General features: G+C 43.5%; 1 non-coding gene and 1 pseudogene across 1 annotated transcript; one reads left to right on the forward strand and one right to left on the reverse strand.

The window, feature by feature from the left end:
* Nucleotides 1-293: 293 nt before the first annotated feature.
* LOC128473726 (CAP-Gly domain-containing linker protein 2-like) lies at nucleotides 294-17,415 on the reverse strand (annotated as a pseudogene).
* LOC128476067 (small nucleolar RNA SNORA35) lies at nucleotides 4,952-5,081 on the forward strand. The gene has a single exon (XR_008347093.1). It is a non-coding gene; the product is annotated as a small nucleolar RNA SNORA35 (small nucleolar RNA).
* Nucleotides 17,416-20,237: the final 2,822 nt, after the last annotated feature.

The following is a 20,237-nucleotide window of genomic DNA, read 5'->3' on the forward strand; positions in this document are numbered from 1 at the left end:
AAATATTTTTCTCAATCATAGCTTTTATTAAAAAAAATAGTTTACATGAATTAACATTTACTGGTAAAACTTTTTTCCTTTGGGGTCGTCTTATATTCAGGCTTTTTCTTTTTTTCCTAAGTTAATATTCAGATTTTGGGGGGTCGTCTTATAATCGAGCAAATACGGTACATAAAACAATTATTAAAAAAGAAAAAACATATAATGCAGTATTTTTCCAGGGTACAAACTGAAACTCACTTTTCCACATATTTTGTGGGCAATACAAAAATGTATAACTAGTAGGTAGAAACTTAAGAACAGGACAGATTACTTACTAGGCCACTTCTGCTTGGTCTGCCACCTACGGATGATGCCACCGAGCTTACAGAACTGATGGAAGAGCTGCTAGGGCTATGTGTCAGTGCCGACACACCCATTGCCATCCTCTTGCTTTTCTTGGCCTTGGCAGGACTTGTTGATGGGAACCCAATACGGATCACCTTGTGAATAGGAGCAAAAAGGCCAAATTTTGGTGGACATTGAAAGTACCTGGAAAATGTAAAAGTAAAGTCATCATTGCTATACATTCACTTGCAGAGTGAGAATAGGTTTACCAAGCAAGAGCTGGGAAAACATTATAGCTACCATTGCATTCACCATTACAGTTACTTCATTTTAAAGGGGAAGTTTTGGATGGCTTTGCCTCTCAACCACCACCACTTTGGCAATTCTATGATATGGTGTAGTTTGGGCTAGAAAAAACAACATACCAATGGCTAATATGCAGCTGCCTTGAAAACAGCCACAATAGCTACCGAAGTTCCATACAATGCTAGCTAATAGTAGTCAATACTCTTTGGCTTTATTAAGATGCTTTTTACATTTGAGCATACTGCCAAGCAGAGCCGCTCCACACGTAGAAGGCTCATAAGGTCTGTGGATATAGAATCCTAGATTCTGGAAGGATGGTTCCCTCAGGAGATGACTGATAACTTGTAAGGAACTCTACAAATTAGGCATGCGGCATCTCAAGCTGAGCTGAGACTGTAACAACCTGACAGTATTGCATTTTCAATTAACTCTGCAATACTCTCACCATATTATCCACTATAAAATATTGTCTAGACCAGTGATAATGAACCTATGACACACGTGTCAGTGCTGACACGCGTAGCCATTTGGGGTGACACGCGCAGGATTTCATGCGATTCATCCTCGGCTCCTGCACGGCCGCCGAGGATGAAAGAATCTGTGCTGGAGGAACGGGGGGGGGGCGCCACGTGCAGTAGCGTACCTAGCGGGGGGCGGTCCGCACCGGGTGCCGCTTATCAGGGGGGTGCCAACTTGCCGGCACCCGGCACCCCTCCAGAGACGGACAGTAATGAGGAGCAGGCTCGCAAGGGAGCGGTATCGGAGGTCTTTAACAGACCTCCGGCTCCCTTGAGTGATTTTAAGCCGGTTCAAGGATCTCCCTTGAACCCGGCTTAAAATCACTCAAGGGAGCCGGAGGTCTGTTAAAGACCTCCGATACCGCTCCCTTGCGATCCGCGCGGCAACAGCTGTTGTGCGCCGGGGTTTGTTGTCAGATCCCGGCGCACAACACTGAAGCCGCGCCCACCGCTGTCCGTGCCCTCTGAACCCCGTGCCCTCGGAAGAAGACAGAAGAACTGAAGAAGAAGAGGAGCGAAGAGCAGGAAAAGGAGCTGTAAGGAGAAAAGAGGAAAGGTAGGAAAGCATACAGTGAGAGTGGATTGGTGTATGTGTGTGGATTGGTGTATGTGTGTGGATTGGTGTATGTGTGTGGATTGGTGTATGTGTGTGGATTGGTATGTGTGTGGATTGGTATGTGTGTGGATTGGTATGTGTGTGGATTGGTATGTGTGTGGATTGGGGTATCTGTGTGGATTGGTATGTGTGTGGATTGGGGTATCTGTGTGGATTGGTGTGTGTGTGGATTGGTGTGTGTGTGGATTGGTGTATGTGTGTGGATTGGTGTATGTGTGTGGATTGGTATGTGGGGATTGGTATGTGTGTGGATTAGTATATGTGTGTGGATTGGTATATATGTGTGGATTGGTATGCGTGTGGATTGGTATATACGTGTGGATTGGTATATACGTGTGGATTGGTAAGTGTGTGAGAGTGATGGGTGTTATGCTGTACCATTTCCAATGTATTTTTCATTATATAATTATGCTCTAAAGTACATCATAACTCCCATCACTCTATACTGTTCCATACAGTGGCAGAGCTGGGAGATAGTTTAACCCCTTCGTGACAATTGCCGGTCCGGGCACGTCACTGAAAATCGTGACGATTATGACAATTGACGTGCCAGGACCGGCACGTCTTTAAACGGGTGAAAAAATCGATCCGTGATCGATTTTTTCACTCAAACGGTGTTGCTCTAATGCCTCGACATCGAGGCATTGAGCAACACCAAAAAAAACATTCCCGCCCCCCCCCCCGATCGCTCCTAGGAGCAAAAAAAAAAACATGTTTGAAAGACTGCACGTCTTTCAAACATGGCGGCACCCGCCGCCGAAAAACGGGTTTAGGAAGCGATCGCGAGTCGCTTCCTTTGCTTAGCTGGTGTTGCTAAGATGCCTCAGTATCGAGGCATCTTTGCAACACCTGTTTAGCAAAGGAAGCGACTCGCGATCGCTTCCTAAATGCTCAACTTACCTTCCCGGTGCCGGTGTCTTCGAAACACACGCGGTGTTTCAAGATGGCGGCGCCCATCAAGCCGGGGGGCGGAGCCTGATGACATCATCGGGGGGGTGTTGCTGGATGTCATGGACATAAGAGTGATCATGATTTGATAAATCAAAGGCAATGTTTTCTAAACATTGCCTTTGATCAGTATTGGATCTGCCCCCCTCCTTCACTTGCTTCTAGTGAGGGAGAGAGACAGATCGGTGTGTTCTGGTATTTCAGGTATTCCCTAATAAAAATATATATATATTGATCCAAAGGCTCTTATAAGAGCCACCCATATAATATTAACCCCTTCATTGCCATTGATCACTGCATAAACAGTGATCTTGCATAGTGGCAATTGTTTTTGGGGTTTTTTTTTTTTTTACATTTTTTTTAACTTTTTTTTAGGTTTTTTTACTTTTTTTTAGTTTTTTTTTTTTTTTTTATTATAGCCATTAACCCTTTCCTTCCCCACTATTTTTGCTGCAATTCTTACCATGCAGCGGTATACGGCTGAGGAGGCGTATGCCTTTTTGTCCACAGATTCTGAGGCCACTGATACAGCGTCAGATTTTGACGTTGGTCAGTTCACAGATACATCTAGTGATGTATCTGTGGCTGTTAGGACGCCTGCCACACGTAGTCGTGGCAGTGCACCAGAGGCATGGGTAGCGCCTAATAGGTACAAGCCAGCTATCCCTCCTTTTTCTGGAATTCCTGGCATCAATATTGATGTTACAGGATTCACTCCACTGCAATTTGTGCAGGTTTTTTTGGGAGACGATGTCTTGGGAGACATTGTCACACAAACAAACATTTATGCCCAGCAGCACCGTGCTGCTAGCCCTAATTCTTTTTGGGCAAAACAGCCATGGACTCCCATTGACGTGCCAGAATTTCTTAAATTCTGGGCACTCACAATGTTAATGGGCATTATAAAAAAGCCCTCCATCCGCTCCTACTGGAGCACCAGCCCCATCTTTAGTACCCCCATTTTTGCCCAAACTATAACTAGGCAAAGGTATGAAATGATTCTTCGTTTCATGCATTTTAGCGACAACAGCCTGTGCCCCCCTAAGGAGGACCCCCAGTTTGATAGGCTGTACAAAATCCGCCCCCTGATTACCCATCTCGCTGCCAGGTTTCCAGAGGTTTATACACCTGGAAAGAATATCTGCGTGGATGAATCCCTAATGAAATATAAAGGAAGGTTGGGATTCAAGCAGTATATTCCTTCCAAGCGCTCCAGGTATGGAGTGAAGGTGTATAAGCTCTGCGAGAGCGAGACAGGATATACTCATGCCTTCCGGGTATACGAGGGTAAGGATAGCTACCTTGACCCTCCAGGTTGCCCAGATCATCTGGGCACCAGTGCCAAGATTGTTTGGGACCTAATATTCCCCCTTATGAACAAAGGCTACCACTTGTATGTAGATAACTTCTATACAAGCGTCCCTTTGTTCAAGCTGCTGTATTGTTTCGATACGGTAGCTTGCGGTTCTATAAAAAAGAACCGCTTGGGTTTCCCACAACGCCTGGTACGAACCCGGCTAGGAAAGGGGGAGACCTCAGCTCTACGCCAAGAGGAGCTTTTGGCATTGAAGTTCAAGGACAGAAAAGAGGTGTGCATGCTGAGCACCATCCACGATGAAAGAACCGTGGAGGTTTCTGTCCGTGGCAGAGCTGGGGTCACTAGAAAGCCAGTGTGCATCAGGGCCTATAACAAGCACATGGGTGGAGTTGATCTGTCAGATCAACTCCTACAGCCCTACCTCATTATGAGGAAGACAAAGGCCTGGTACAAGAAGGTTGCAATTTATCTAATGCAAATTGCAACCTATAACGCTTTTTTGCTGCACAAAAAAGCAGACACTGGGCTGAAGCTGTCTTTTTTGCAGTTTCAGCTCGAAGTAATTTCAGGTATCTTGTACCGTGATGCACCTGGTCCCCAAGTAGTGATGGGAACCAACAGAATTGGGGCTACCCATTTTATTTTTAAAATCCCCCCTACAGCAAAGAAGCAGAATCCCCAAAAGAGATGCAGGGTATGCTACAGCAGGGGGCAAAGAAAGGACACCACATTTTACTGTCCAGATTGCCCTGGAAAACCTGCACTCTGTGTCGGTGACTGCTTCAAGCTGTATCACACAGTTTCCCATTTTTAATTTTTTTTTTTGTTCCTGCTCCATTTTTGTATTTTTTTTTTATTTTTTGTTACATTTACTGTTTTTTAGCTTTTATTTGCTCCACCATTTTTAAGCGTTTTTATTTGCACTGTCAAGTGAACCCTGTGTCCATTCCGTGGCATGAGGGACCACTTAAGGTGCTAGATCAAATCCCTTCTTGGAGATAGGCCAGGCTTTCTTGTAACCTGTCCCTACTGATAGTTGGGTACAAGCATTTTTCTTTACCCAGATGTAAAATTCCTACTGAACTTGAATTGCTCATGTTCCAAATGTGGCCCTTTTGCCCCCAAACAATCTGACAAACCCATGCATGTGGGGTATCAATGTACTCAGGAGATGTTGCTGGACACATATCGGGGTGTTGTGTGACAGCAACATATACCAGGAGCTGTAATTTCACACCTGAAGTACAAAGTATGTGGAAAAAAAACACCAAAAACAATTACTATCCCAAACTTTGACAAGGGTTGGTGGTAGGATTAGTGCATGGAAAGGGTTAAACTATCAGCATCTAAAATACCCTGGGGTGTCTAGTTTTCAAAAATATATGGTTTGGTGGGGTAAATTTAATTTGCTGGCTTCAAAGATGCCCCAAATACCACATAGAGACAGAATTACCAGATTCAGAGAAAAATGGTTTTGAATTAGCAAAACGCTACTTGTACTTATTGCCCCATAACGTGTAGAAGAAAGCAAAAAAACATAAAAACATTGGGTATTTCTAAACTCGGGACAAATAGTAGAATCTATTTAGCAGGTTTTTTCAGTAGTTTTTTATGATGAATAAAAGATTTTTCAAATAAAAGTGAGAAAATGTGGTTTTTTTTCAATTTTTCGTCATATTTTATTATTTTTATTATAGGAAATTACATCATATGAAAAAAATTTTGGTGTCTGAAGAAAGCCCTTCTTGTCCTGAAAAAAACAATATATAACTTGTGTGGGTTTAGTAAATGGGTTAAGAGAAAATTACAGCTAAACACAAACACCGCAGAAACGATAAAACAGCCATTGTTACAAAGGGTACAAAAAGTAAAATCAGCCTTTGTCACGAAGGGGTTAAACTATAAATTGCGCAAAATTATGTTTTTTTGTCGAAGTGACACACCACGCGAGTTATGCTCGATTTTTTGCCGATTTTTGACACACCACGCCAAAAAGGTTGCCCATCACTGGTCTAGACAGTAAGCACGCTACAAAACTATTCCATCAAATTATACACAACTGCTGTCATGGAGGCATACTATAACCAAAACTAACCAAGTCCCAGAGTCCTATATGAAATAGCAATGTCTATTTGAAGGCTATAACTCCCATCATCTTTAAAGTTAAATATATAGTAAGCATAAGTGTACTCCATGTTTACACTTCATTCCCTTTGGATATTTGCCAACAACTGATGACATCTTCAGTCAAGTAAAAAAGATCAAACATCATAAATGCTTTAATTCTTATATAATAGTGAGTTGTGTGTTCTCTGGTATCCTCCTTTGAGCTTTTAGTTGAATTTTCATTATATATTAACAAAACTAGTGATGACTCAGAATAGAGGATGACTACTCATAATAGAGCATGTGATCTGCCAGTGGGAAGTATTTTAAATACATTTAGTACCTTAGTCCCTTATATATACGGTATGTTTATGGAAAATAAAGTTCCAGTGAGTACAGGCTGTATATCAAAGACTGCCAAAAGACATAAACAAGCTGTTTTAGGATACCCACCCATTACAACATATGCAGTGTTTCTCCACGAAGGAATCTTTTCCACTTAAAGCAAATAGTATTATTCTGTCACCATGTAATGTCCATCTGCATGGAAAATGTCACGCCACTGAATACAAAATTACCCATGAACTTCTTTGTGTTGGGCTTCTCTGATGTTAAAACACGCATCTCGACCATCAGCTTAATATTTTTTTCTCAAAGTACCGTATTTGCTCGATTATAAGACGACCCTGATTATAAGACGACCCCCCCAAAATCTGAATATTAACTTAGGAAAAAAAGAAAAAGCCTGAATATAAGACGACCCTAAAGGAAAAAAGTTTTACCAGGAAATGTTAATTCATGTAAACTATTTTTTTTAATAAAAGCTATGATTGAGAAAAATATTTTTTTTTTGTTTTTATTTCTTGTATTTTCCAACCTGTCCCCCAGTTACGCACATCTGCCCCCAGGCTTGCCACACCAATATGGCACTGTGGCCCATGATATGCCTTTTAACCCTCTATATGCCACTGTGCCCCATGGTATGCCTTTTGACCCCCTATGTGCCACCCTGCCTCCAGAAATGCCTTATACCCCTATATCCCATTCTGGCATTTAGGGGGTTAAAATGCATATTATGGGGCAGAGTGGCATATAGGGAGGTATAAGGCATTCCAGGAGGCAGAGTGGCATTAAGGGAGTTAAAAGGCATTATATAGAGCACTCTGCCTCCAGAAATGCCTTATACCCCTATATGCCACTCTGGCATTTAGGGGATTAAAAGGCATATTATGGGGCAGAGTGGCATATAGGGAGGTATAAGGCATTTCAGGAGGCAGAGTGCACTATTAAATGCCCCCTTAACGCCACTCTGCCTCCTGAAATGCCTTATACCTCCCTATATGCCACTCTGCCCCATAATATGCCTTTTAACCCCCTAAGTGCCAGAGGGGCATATAGGGGTGTAAAGCATTCCAGAAATGCCCTACACACACACACACACACACACACACACACACACACACACACACACACACACACACACACACACACACACACACACACACACACACACACTTACCGGTGCTTCCAATTTCCTGCTGTATTGCCGGGCCAGCGGGTTAACGTCTCATTCCGCGGCAGCCGGAAGGAGGTGGAGTTGGCAGCGGGGGTTTGTATGCGTCCGTCGCAAATACCTTCCCCGGCTGTCAGAGATCAGGAACTCTTGAACTCTGATCTCTGACAGTCGGGGAAGGTATTTGCGACGGACGCATACAAACCCCCGCTGCCAACTTCACCTCCGGAAGCACCGGTAAGTGTGTGTGTGTGGGGGGGCGACGACAGGAGGATCCAGGTCCCCTGCAGCGGTGCGGGGGATCTGGATCTTAGTCTCCTAATCAGACCTCTATTTGAGGTCTGATTAGAAGACGACCCCGATTATAAGACGAGGGGTATTTTTCAGAGCATTTGCTCTGAAAAAAACCTCGTCTTATAATCGAGCAAATACGGTACATCTCGTCTGTATTGGCTGTTTCCCAAATGCAATGAGAAGCCTGTCCAAAAGGTTTTGGAGTGTGTCTGTGGGAATTTGTGTCCATTTAATCAAAAGAGCATTTAGCATTGATGTTGGACAAGAAGTCCTGGCTCACAATCGGTGTTCAAATTCACCCCAAAGATGTTCAATGGGGTTAATTGACTAAGTTTGTGAATCCATGAAAGGGACACAGTGATGCTGGAACAAGAAAAGGCCATCCCCAAACTGGCGCCACAAAGTTGAAAGCATACAATTGTCTTAAATGTCTTTGTATGGTATAGCATGAACATTACCCTTAACTGGGTCTAGGAAATTCATTTTGCGCTACTCTATTCTGCTACACTACAGGTCATTATCAGACTAAGTGCAATCATGTCTGGCAGCGCAACCTCCTACAATAACCTCTTCTTCTTCTTCATCAGGGCAATTTCTCTTTTACGTGTAACCAAAAAACACTTCTAACTACAATTTCAGCCTGAAAAGGCAGCTTTATCAATATAGTTCCATAATAACTCAGAATGGGGAAGAAAGGGGATTTAACTGACTTTGAACGTGGCATGGTTGTTGGTGCCAGACGGGCTGGTCTGGGTATTTCAGAAACTCCTGATCTACTGGGATTTACAAGCACAACCATCTCTAGTGTTCACAGAGAATGGTCCAGAAAAGAGAAAATATCCAGTGAGCAGCAGTTGTGTGGACGAGAATGCCTTGTTGATGTCAGAGGTCAGAGGAGAATGGGCAGACAGGTTCGAGATGACAGAAAGGCAACAGTAACTCAAATAACCACTCGTTACAACCAAGGTATGCAGAATACCATCTCTGAATGCACAACACGTCGAACCTTGAAGCAGATGAGCCACAGCAGCAGAAGACCACACCAGGTGTCATTCCTGTCGGCTAAGAACAGGAAACTGAGGCTACAATTCACACAGGCTCACCAAAATTGGACAATGGAAGAGTGGAAGAACGTTGCCTGGTCTGATGAGTCTCGATTCCAGCTGCGACATTCAGATGGCAGGGTCAAATTTTTGATGTAAAAAACATGAAAGCTTTGGCCCAACCCACTCAATTAAAGTCTCTTTTGATATACAGCCTGGTATTTACTTCGGTTGTTGCACTTAACCGCTTAAGGGAGAAGACAGCCTGACCTATTTTTTTTTTAATTCAAAGGATGTTTATTTACTTTTCCTCTGTATTGTTCCCTGGTATATTCATTCCTTATTACTTAGATATGTTCCTGGCTTGGATTTGTACTTCTTCTTAATTAAGCCAACGCATTTATGCAAGTAGATTTTTAAAATCTAGACCCATTTTGCAGTGTATGCTTGCTTAACAATTATAAATGCATTAATAGAAATTATATTATGTTTAGTTTTTGACCAGACAACATACCTGTGCAAACAAGTGTACGTGTGATATGTGAAAAACCTGGTGAGAATGATTTACTATGTTCCCGGCATACCTGGTTCCTGCCACTGCACCGTCGTTCTTGCCCAAAGGCTCATCTAACTCAACTCCACACAATTCACCCTTTGCAAAATCCGTCTCTCCCACGTAGCGAACCACTCCGGTCTTTGTACCACCAACCTGCAAGCCATGATTAAGGGAAATTAACAGCTTTAATGCCATTGAATATTAAATAAAATTGGCATTATAATAATGAGAGAGTTGGATAAATCAGACACAAAACACATATAGAAAGTAGCTAATTCAAGTCAAACGTGTTCTTAAAATTGAAACTAAGATGTTCATTAAAATATCTTGTACGCAGCCATTTAGTTTAATATTAATAACACACAGTAAACTTTAGCAAAAGCAGTGTGTAGTAGTATGTAGAGAATCATGTTGGTTTTATTTGTCATTTTATTGTACACGACAAAAGGAAATATACTGAAACTTTTTAGAATACAACAAAGTCAATTCTTGTGTATAAAACACACATTACAGTCAGTCACAAAAAACCCTTAAAAAAGGTATCAAATTGTGAATTTAAACTTCCAACCAGGTGCCTTTCTGTGTCAAATGTGATTTACTAAACAATGATGTATGATGCAAAGCGCTAAACAATTTGTTTTTTCATTTACACATACAGTGCATGTTCCAAACACTTTCAAATAATTATTTCCAAATAATCACGTGGATTATTGACTCAGACCTTGTAATGAGTTACATATTCATGCATACCCCTTACCAACTTTCATCAGTCTTGTGGACCTGTACATCCACCTTGCCAGTTACATTGTCAATGTATAGCTTAACTATATATCTTTTCCACTAAAGCCAAAGAGGGACACTTTCGATTTAGCGGGTATGGTCTGAAGCATGGCTGTTGGCTTGGGTCCAAAAGAGGGACATTTGGGATATGTATATATGAAGGAAACACTGAAGGAGCTTAAACAATACATTTCCGTTCCTTTTGCTAATTATAGTAAGAAGGTTGGAGAAAAATTGTAATTACCTACTCAGAATTTTAGATAAACTTTAAGATTTTGGTTGACTCTTAGGTAGAACTACAAATACTTTAGCAGGCTGGAGACAAAGGCATTATAATTGCTGTCTGTACTATTATCACACCAACACAAAAGCACAGTAACGTCTTGCAGAGATTATGCGCACAGATTGACAGTCTCGGCTTTGTACAGTTTCAAAGTTAAGAAGTGACAGAATCTGCTAACAGTTTAATTCTCAATACCTTTTTGATGTGGCTAATGAGACCATAGTGTTAGGATGATTTGCTCTCAGCTAAGAGTAAGAGGATACCGCATTAAAATTAAATAAATGTGGATGCCTTGCCGCACATTGTTCAGCTGGATCGTTTAAAAAAGGACTGTCCTTACAGCTAAGAGGAAACAAAGACAATGTGCTTGCAACACATGCTGAAACTGCTAATTCATTGTATTTCTATCATTAAAATGAGTGCATAAAGGTAATAATGTTTAATCCGTTCAGTGTAAGTCTAGATCATTTCCCATTTTCTCATGATATTATTGACATGGCTTCAGAGTATGGCTTCTGGTGCCAGTGTGTCCCCAAGTCTTATTTTATATATTGACATAAATGCCACGTTCAGGGCCAGACTGGGGATGACCTAGCGGCCTTGGCACTTTAGGGCACACGTTTTTCTACTAAGACCGAGAGCAGCCCCACGTATCCATCCATTGACCACACACCACAGGACCAGGTATGCTGCTGGGGCAGTACCATAGTTAAGAATCCAGTCCTACCAGCCACAGGCCCAGGTACAGCAACATTTCCACATTCACTTATTATTTCCCACTCCTAATGTATTATCACACAAATAGAGCTATAATTTGTTAAAGAATACAGCAGACTGAAAAGACCCCCTCCCTCCAAAGGACTAGTTATAAGCTGTTCAATGTTTGAAAAAAATACCCCCTTACATTCAAAATGACCAAAGAAAGACACTTGCTTTAGGGGTATGGATAGAGGGAAAAGGAGCAAATCTTTACTAATGCTATTTATGTGACTGTGACCTACTGACTAATATAAACACTGGATTTGATTTATAATTTAGTTTGTGAACACATTTCTTTACACGTTGTAACTTTAAGGGTTGTAGAACAATGTGATACACTCATATCCATCAAATATTCTGAGCTCCTAGGAAAGAGAGACCTCAAGGATAGGATGAGAGATAAAGGGATTTGTGAGCCAAATAGTAACTGTGAACCTAAAAAAGAACACTAAGAATTTGGCCTATATTAGCTATAGGCTAATAACGGCAAACCAGCACATATTACGCTTTAAATGTGCTTTATGAATGATTACTGGTACTATTATTACCAGAAAAGTCAAATCTGGTCATCCAAAGAGCAGATAGAAAGGTATCATGATATTTTGTATGCGTTTTATTCAAGTAAAACAATCCCAATCTGAGGCATATCATTTATTGTTTGCATTTTGTACCACATAGGCACAATTTGAGATAACCATTATATTTTTTAATGTAAAATAAATATAATGGTAGTTAAAGTGAGGGGCAATGGTGCTACAGTAGATACACCAATATCTCGGTTCAAAAGATAAGTGAAACAAAAGACTCTTAAGGCTTACCCAGGCCCATTTAAAGAGACCTGACCGAACACCCTATATCCATAGAGGTTTTAAGAAATATCTTGTATATATGTTACCTAGATGCTAACTTATGAATACCCATGACCGGTCTTTGGCCTCTTGCCTTTGTGGGTGCCTGTGAGTACCTAAAATCTTCTGTCTTTAAAATATTGTTCTCACTTTGGATTATGTGCACATAAACTTTCAAACTCTGTAACAATCCCTAAATCATCATAAGGACCACCTTGCAAAGGTCAATGGACCAAAATTTAAGAATGACTACAGTACAACATTATTAGAATATCAGTAGCAGAATCGACTCTTCAAGCCTATGCTTTTGAATAAAATACAGGTTAAATGTACATTACTCCAGGAGTCTGAGGTCAATGTGTCATTGTTTAAATCATATGCAAAATATCTCATTTCAATAAAAGCCTCCCAGATACTTATTCATAATATTCCTCAATGAAATCATATTGACACTATGGAACATATATTCATTCCACTAAATGACATATTTCTGGAAATCTTGACTCACCAAAACACGATCTCCAATCCGTAAATCTTTGTCACCTTTTTTAACTGACCCACTGTCTGAAAGATTTGATCCCTATTCATTTCCTGTTTTTATAGTGTTGTTTAGCACACTTTCTCGGAGTGGAACGATGCGTGTAGTTAGAGGTGGGGTGGCAGTTCCAGAATGCAGGGACAAGTTTTGTGTAGTCAATGATTCCACAGAATGAGAATCACTTCCTGCACCATCTGCCACAGGCTGGCGAGTCAACTTGGATGGACGAGTAAAAATCCCCTGTAATGGTTGACATTCAAAATAGCGAACTCCACCAACCGATCCATCATTCTTTCCTACTGGGTCATCCAGAACAACTCCTGCCCACTGTCCTGGGGCAAATTGGGTTTCTCCCAAGTATTGTACCACTCCAGACTTTACTCCATTGACCCATACACGTTCACCAACCACAAAGTCTCCCAAGAACTCATCTCCAACCTCAGTGATCTTTGAACTTGATTTTTCTGCACCAACTGAAGAGGTAGATCCCTGTTTATGCAATGGAGAACCTGTGTGCAACAAGCAAGGCAATATTAACAAACAAACAAACATTTATAGGCATGCTTATCAATCCTGTAGCCTTTATGTGGAAGTTACAATTATCCTGTGATAATTGGGGTTTAAGTTAAACTATGGTGCCAGACAGGTTTTTTAGAAATCAGAAGGATACATTGATTAAGATTAAGGAAATAGTTTAATGTCTCATATATCTAATCTAATGCATGTTTTACCTATAAATAAACAAATAAAAATAATTTGTCTTGTAAAAACACTGCAGCAAACTGCCCATAACTCCATCAGTTTTTACCACCACCTTTGGCTGTGCACTGGTAAGTAAGAGATGTGTTTGGTCAAATGCATCTTATGCAAGCCACAGAGGTAGAGTTCAGAAAAAGAGAGCAAATGTATAGGGGCAGCTCTAATGAATCACTCCATGTATTTGCAAGGGGTAAGAAAAACACATTAATTTAAAGTGGACACTCAGTTGTCATATGTATTAAATTGCATATGATATTTGCCATGTCCTTGTAAAGGGACACTCCAGCCATCATATGCACTTTAGACTTTTGTGGTGTTCTTCTTGCCCTCTAGCTCCACTATATAACCAAATGTATGTGGACTGTTGGATACACAAGTGACCCTACAGGGCCCATATGTCATTGCCAGTGTTTGATTACTCCTTTATGACTTTAGGAGTTAGTGTTGTGTCCTGTAAAACATGAACACACTACCACAAGGATTTAATAGGACATCCTGAGCTTTTGCATTCTATGACAGCCTAGCTCCTTCCCAGAATAAGTGTTTAGGTGGTGTGAATGCTGGCGCCTGCATTAGACACTCTGCACACTCTGCACAGACCCTGCTGGGGTCTCTGGTAACCCACTGACAGCTGATCACACATACTGTTATCAGGAATGCAGAACCGAGTTTCTGCATCACTGTGTTCTAGAGTGAGATTTTAGTGAGTTGGGGACAAACGGAGTCTCTCAGCCTTTTAGATAAAATCAAGCGAATACCTGTGAGAATGGGAACATGTGGTCCTCTCGCCTTATGGCTGAGGGGGCGATGATTTGATATATAGAATGCACGTGTGATGGAAAACCGGGTTGCCAGGTTGCGCTTTTTCTTCCAGGGTCCCAGTAGAACTTTGTTGCTACTCACTGCTGTAGCAAAGTGATATAGTTTTTTTAGGGAGTAGTTTATCCTACATAAATCCAGTTGATGCTTGGCATTATGCTATGGGGAAGGGTGACCAGTGAAACCAGTGAGTGCCCACTCAGTCCATGTTATTCTAAAGGGGTCAGTATAGGCTTGATTGTGTTTATTAAAAAAAACAATACATAGAGCTAAAACACTTTATTGTAGCTCAAGGGCAAACATCAACAGCCATACCAAGTATATGTGTCAGGCCTCATCCAGGCTGCAGTGCTGTATGTCTTTAGTTTCCCTAGTCCTTGCTACAGTTCTCTCTTTGCCGTAATCCATTCCTGGATTTTCCTATGCTCTGTCCTGTACTTCTGATTCCTTGATTCCAGTCTTGCTCTTTGCTTTAGCTCTGTTCCCTTTATAAGGTGTACCCCACCCACGTGTTCTGTTTGTCTCAGTCATCAGTCTAAAGGTTTAGATTCAATGTTTGGTTTCAGTTTATTAGTGATTCAGTAAGCAGGGTTTAGCGTTAGGACCCACCCTCATTGGAGTACGTTGGCGTAGTGGTGGGCTAAGCATACTATGGCCATAAGATGTGACAGATTTTCCAATAGTTGTCATACAGTCCTAGGCTAGTTCCTGTATTTATGTGTGTCAGTCTGTTATGTAACGTGTATCCCCTGTAGAGGGGTGTCCTGTCCTGTATCCCCAGTAGAGGGGTGTCCTGTTCATGTCAGATCTTGAGTATTCCTTGTCTTGTTCCCTGTGGTACCCTGTATTATGTATATCTTGTCTGGTTATGTTTCTTGCTTGGTCTCGCTGTCCCTTGCTTCTTTCTCTGTTCCCCTTGCTTGCTATGTTTCTCCTGTACTCTGCTTAGCTTTCCATACTCCCAGCCTGCAGGTGCCTGCAGGATATCTCCAAATTCTGGTTAACATCAGATGCTATATCAGGACGCTGGTATGTGGCTGTAAAACCCTAGATGCCCACTCGGGCATCAGGCCCTGTCCTACTCCGCTACTGCGCAATAACTCCTGCACTCCATCTTTGGGCACTCTGGGTCATTACACTCGTCTGTATGGACCCAGTTTGTGACAATATGCAGACATAACATGTGTAGTGTCAGTAATACTAAAAACTGTACACCATGAAAGTACTCTACTATGTTGCAGCACGGCACCAACAATCATTTATACATTCATGTGAAATAATATTAGAAAGAAGCAATAGCTGTCATGACAAAACATGTAAACAGTCACAGGGGCACAAAAATGTTGGTATTATGGTAGGAATGGTACCTGTGGAAAAGGAAGTAGGGATAGGAAAAGAAATATCACAAATATCCAAAGGATTGAGGGGATCAGATGAAATGTGGTGTGGGGGTTAGTCCTCCTCTCCATAGGCGTCGCTACAGGGGGGGAGGCAGTGGGGCAATTGCCCCCCCTAGATTATTCATTTCCCCCCTTTTGCCCCCCCACCAAATTTGAGTAGAGAAGAATAATGACACAATATGCAAGAGAAGAAAGTTGTTGCCCCAGCTATATTCACATAGTGAAAAAAAAAAGAAATGGCATTAGCTATGATAACGTTGATGGATTTTACAGCATGCTGGTCTTTCACTGATTTCCAGTCAAGCAGTGACAGGCATGGCTTTACCATATTATACAATGTATCTGGGGAGGAAAACTTTCGGTAATTGTCTAACAATATCTTTTTCATCCAGGAAACAAATAATGCACTGGGTGCAAATTAGTGAAAAGGTGTACCTAGTCAATGTGTGTGTGACATATTGTAATCCTACAAGAAAAGCACAAAATATTGCAAATACCTAGAGGTTAAAGAGCCATTTCAGACTTCTTTTTGGATCTTGATACATTTTCCCTTATTGTGACAGAACCCCTACATTGGAAAACCCAAAAAGAGAAAATATAGCAGTTCTTCACTGTAAAACATACTGTGACAGAATGACCTGTCATACAGGGGCCCAAGGTACTCAGAGATGGCTCCAGCCTGGCTGCCAAACAGGCAGGAACTCCATTGTGTAAACTAATCCTATTAACAGGATTGCTGCCAGGACGAGATTCAGTAGCTAAAGGGGATTAAAGGTTGGGTTGTCTACATGTACCTGTTTATCATTGTTAATTTATGTTAATTAAGTTCTGTGGCTATATGAGTCCATGTTTTACAACAATAAACTGTTCATTCCTGCTGTATTCAATTTAAGGTAGTTGTGTCTAGGGCTGCAACTAACGATTATATTAATAATCGATTAGTTGGGCGATTTATTTTTTCGATTAATTGGATAAAAAAATGCAATTTTTTTAAAATTTTAAATAATGTAATAAAAAACGTACAATTTACACTTTCATCTCTTTATCGCAATGGCCTCTCTCTATTCACCTTCTTATTTTACTGACATAATAATAAAAGCTACAAGAACCCAAACACAGTGTTTCTCAAACTAAGTTTTAATACAAAGTTATTAGTAAATATTAATTCATATGTGTTACTCACCTGTCCCCGGTTCCCACGCTGCCGCAACAGCCGCCGAGCAGGATAGGGAGACCCTCCTCCACCGCACGGCCACCTCCACAGCAGCCGCCACGAAGGAGAGGGAGACCCCCCTCCACCACACGGCCACCTCCGCAGCAGCCGCCACGAAGGAGAGGGAGAACCCCCCCACCACACGGCCACCTCCGCAGCAGCCGCCACGAAGGAGAGGGAGAACCCCCCCACCGCACGGCCACCTCCGCAGCAGCCGCCACAAAGGAGAAGGAGACCCCCCTCCACCGTACGGCCACCTCCGCAGCAGCAGCTGCCAGGAAGGAGAGGGAGACCCCCCTCCACCGCACGGTCACTTCTGCTGCCATCCTCTGAAGTGCCGCGCAGGAGAGGCAGACCTCCTCGTACACGGCGTCCTGCTTCTGGCGAACTCCCTAACTGCAGGGCTTTATGAAGGGAGACAACGCCACACTCAAAATGGTCGCGATTCACGGACACCGGAAGTGATGTCATGATGGGATGATGGGAGATTAGGACTTCCTCCGCGGTTCCCCATTTAAACCTCTCAGACCAGCTACACCTTGCCTTCTGATGGTCGTCTATGCCTTGTGCTAGTGCCCAGATAGCATTTACCTTCCTGATTCCTGTGTTCGGCAACACGGACTGTTTGCTAAATTAGAGAAGTGCGTCTTCGAGACTCGTAAAGTGATGTTTTTGGGATACATTATCACGCCTGAGGGGTTCGACATGATGGACCCATCAAAGGTACAAGCAATCAAGGACTGGCCGCAGCCTGTGAGCCTCAAGGCTCTTCAACGTTTTCTTGGATTTGCCAACTATTATCGGCTTTTTCTTCGAAATTACTCCAAGATTGTTGCACCCTTAACAGACTTGACAAAGAAAGGTGCCAAAGTCGCAGAGTGGTCGCCTGAGGCGGTGTCAGCGTTTGCCCTTCTCAAGGATAGATTCACGTCGGCCCCGGTGCTACGGCATCCCAACCCCCACCTACCGTTCGTCCTGGAGGTGGATGCTTCTGAATCTGGGGTTGGAGCTGTACTCTCTCAACGAGCATCGTACAGTGGACCGGTGCACCCATGTGGGTGTCAGCCTGGCTCTGGAGGAGTGGCGTCACCTGCTGGAGGGAGCTTCTGTACTTGATTTTGACCGATCATAAGAACCTCCAGTACATGGAATCTGCTAAATGCCTCAATCTGCGTCAGGCCAGATGGGCTTTGTTCCTATCCCGATTTCCATTCGTGCTGACAAACCGTCCGGGTTCAAAGAACACCAAGGCAGATGCATTATCTCGCATGCACACACAACCGGAGGAGGAGAGTAGGGAACCTGAACCTATTATTCCTTCTGCCAAAGTCATCGATGCCATTCGATTATGTGGCTACACTCCCCTCCTGGATCGCATTTCCCGTTCTCAAGGACAAGCTCTGGCTTCCTTACCTCCAGGGAGACTATTTGTGTCTCCTAGTTTGCGTACTCCTGTACTACGTACGCTCCATGGCACCAGAACCTCGGGACATTCTGGAGTGGCGCGCACTAAGGATCTGATTTCTCTGACTTTTTGGTGGCCCCACTGCACCAAATCATGCACCAAATGCGCTGCCAACAAGTCCTGCCGCACACGTCCTGCTGGGCTTCTGCGGCCGCTTCCCTGTCCCTCGGTTCCTTGGACTCATGTGGCCATGGACTTTATCGTCGAGCTGCCTCCTTCTAAGGGTCATACCGTGATCCTTGTGGTGGTTGACCGCTTTTCTAAGATGGCTCACTTTATTCCGCTCAAGAAGCTTCCTAACGGTTCTACCTTGGCAGATGTTTTTATTCGGGACATTGTTCGACTCCCGCAGTCTCTCCCAGGGACATTACCAGTTTCACCTGTTCCAGATCTGGAGGAGAGACTCGCTTCCATCCGTGCCACCTGGGCTTCTGTTCACTCCGCTCTGGAACGTGCTGCTCAGCTCCAGCAAAGTCAGGCCAATAGGAAGCGGCCTCCCAATCCCTCGTATCAGCCTGGCGATAGGGTTTGGTTGTCTACACGGTTCCTGAGACTCCGGGTTCCTTCTATGAAACTGGCTCCGCGATTTATTGGGCCCTTTCCGGTTCTGCGTCGGATTAATCCGGTGGCGTACGAACTCTCGCTACCCAGAACACTTCGTATTCCTCGGGTATTTCACACCTCCTTGCTGAAACCTCTGGTCTGCAATCAGTTTACCCGAGGCGAACACTCTACAGCTGAGACTTCCAGGAGGGGTTTGGAGGGACGTACCCCCCAGGTCATTCTCGATTCCCGGCGGCAACAAGGCAGTCTGCAATACCTTGTACAGTGGAGAGGTCTCGGTCCCGAGGAGCGTTCCTGGGTACCAGCGGCACGGCTTTCGGTACCACGATTGATACGTGCGTTCCACGCAAGACATCCTTCTCGTCCTAGTGGTCGCCCTGAGGGCGTCCTTTTGAGGGGGGGTACTGTTACTCACCTGTCCCCGGTTCCCACGCTGCCGCAACAGACGCCGCGCAGGAGAGGGAGACCCCCCTCCACTGCACGGCCACCTCCACAGCAGCCGCCACGAAGGAGAGGGAGACCCCCCTCCACCGCACGGCCACCTCCGCAGCAGCCGCCAGGAAGGAGAGGGAGACCCCCCTCCACCGCACGGTCACTTCCGCTGTCATCCTCTGAAGTGGTGTCCTGCTTCCGCCCTCTAGTGGCGAACTCCCTAACTGCAGGGCTTTATGAAGGGAGGCTACGCCACACTCAAAATGGTTGAGATTCCCGGACACCGGAAGTGATGTCATGATGGGTTGATGGGAGATTCGGACTTCCTCCGCGGTTCCCCATTTAAACCTCTCAGACCAGCTACACCTTGCCTTCTGATGGTCATCTATGCCTTGTGCTAGTGCCCAGATAGCGTTTACCTTCCTGATTCCTGTGTTTGACCTCGGCTTGCCTGACTACGTTGTTTTACTGTATCCTGACCTCGGCTCGTTTATTGTTTATCCCCATCTCCTGAATCCTGACCTCGGCTCCGTTTATCGATTATCCTGCTCTCCGGAATCCAGACCTCGGCTCGTATGAACTGTTCTGTCCTGGAGTCCAACCTGACCACGGTGCCTCCTATTACTTGTACGTGACAATATGTTAACTATTTTTCATATTTAATAAAAACTATGACAAAAAAAGCCTTATTTATATTTTCTTTTATTTACCAAACTGCCCTCAGTTATGCACAACTGACCCCCAGCTTGCCACTCTGCCCCCATATATGCCTTATACCTCCTATGTGCCAGATTCCACTGTGCCCCCTGATATGCCACTGTGCCCCCGATAT

This window comes from Spea bombifrons, chromosome 2, assembly GCF_027358695.1.
Source record: "Spea bombifrons isolate aSpeBom1 chromosome 2, aSpeBom1.2.pri, whole genome shotgun sequence".
NCBI classification, from domain to species: domain Eukaryota; kingdom Metazoa; phylum Chordata; class Amphibia; order Anura; family Pelobatidae; genus Spea; species Spea bombifrons.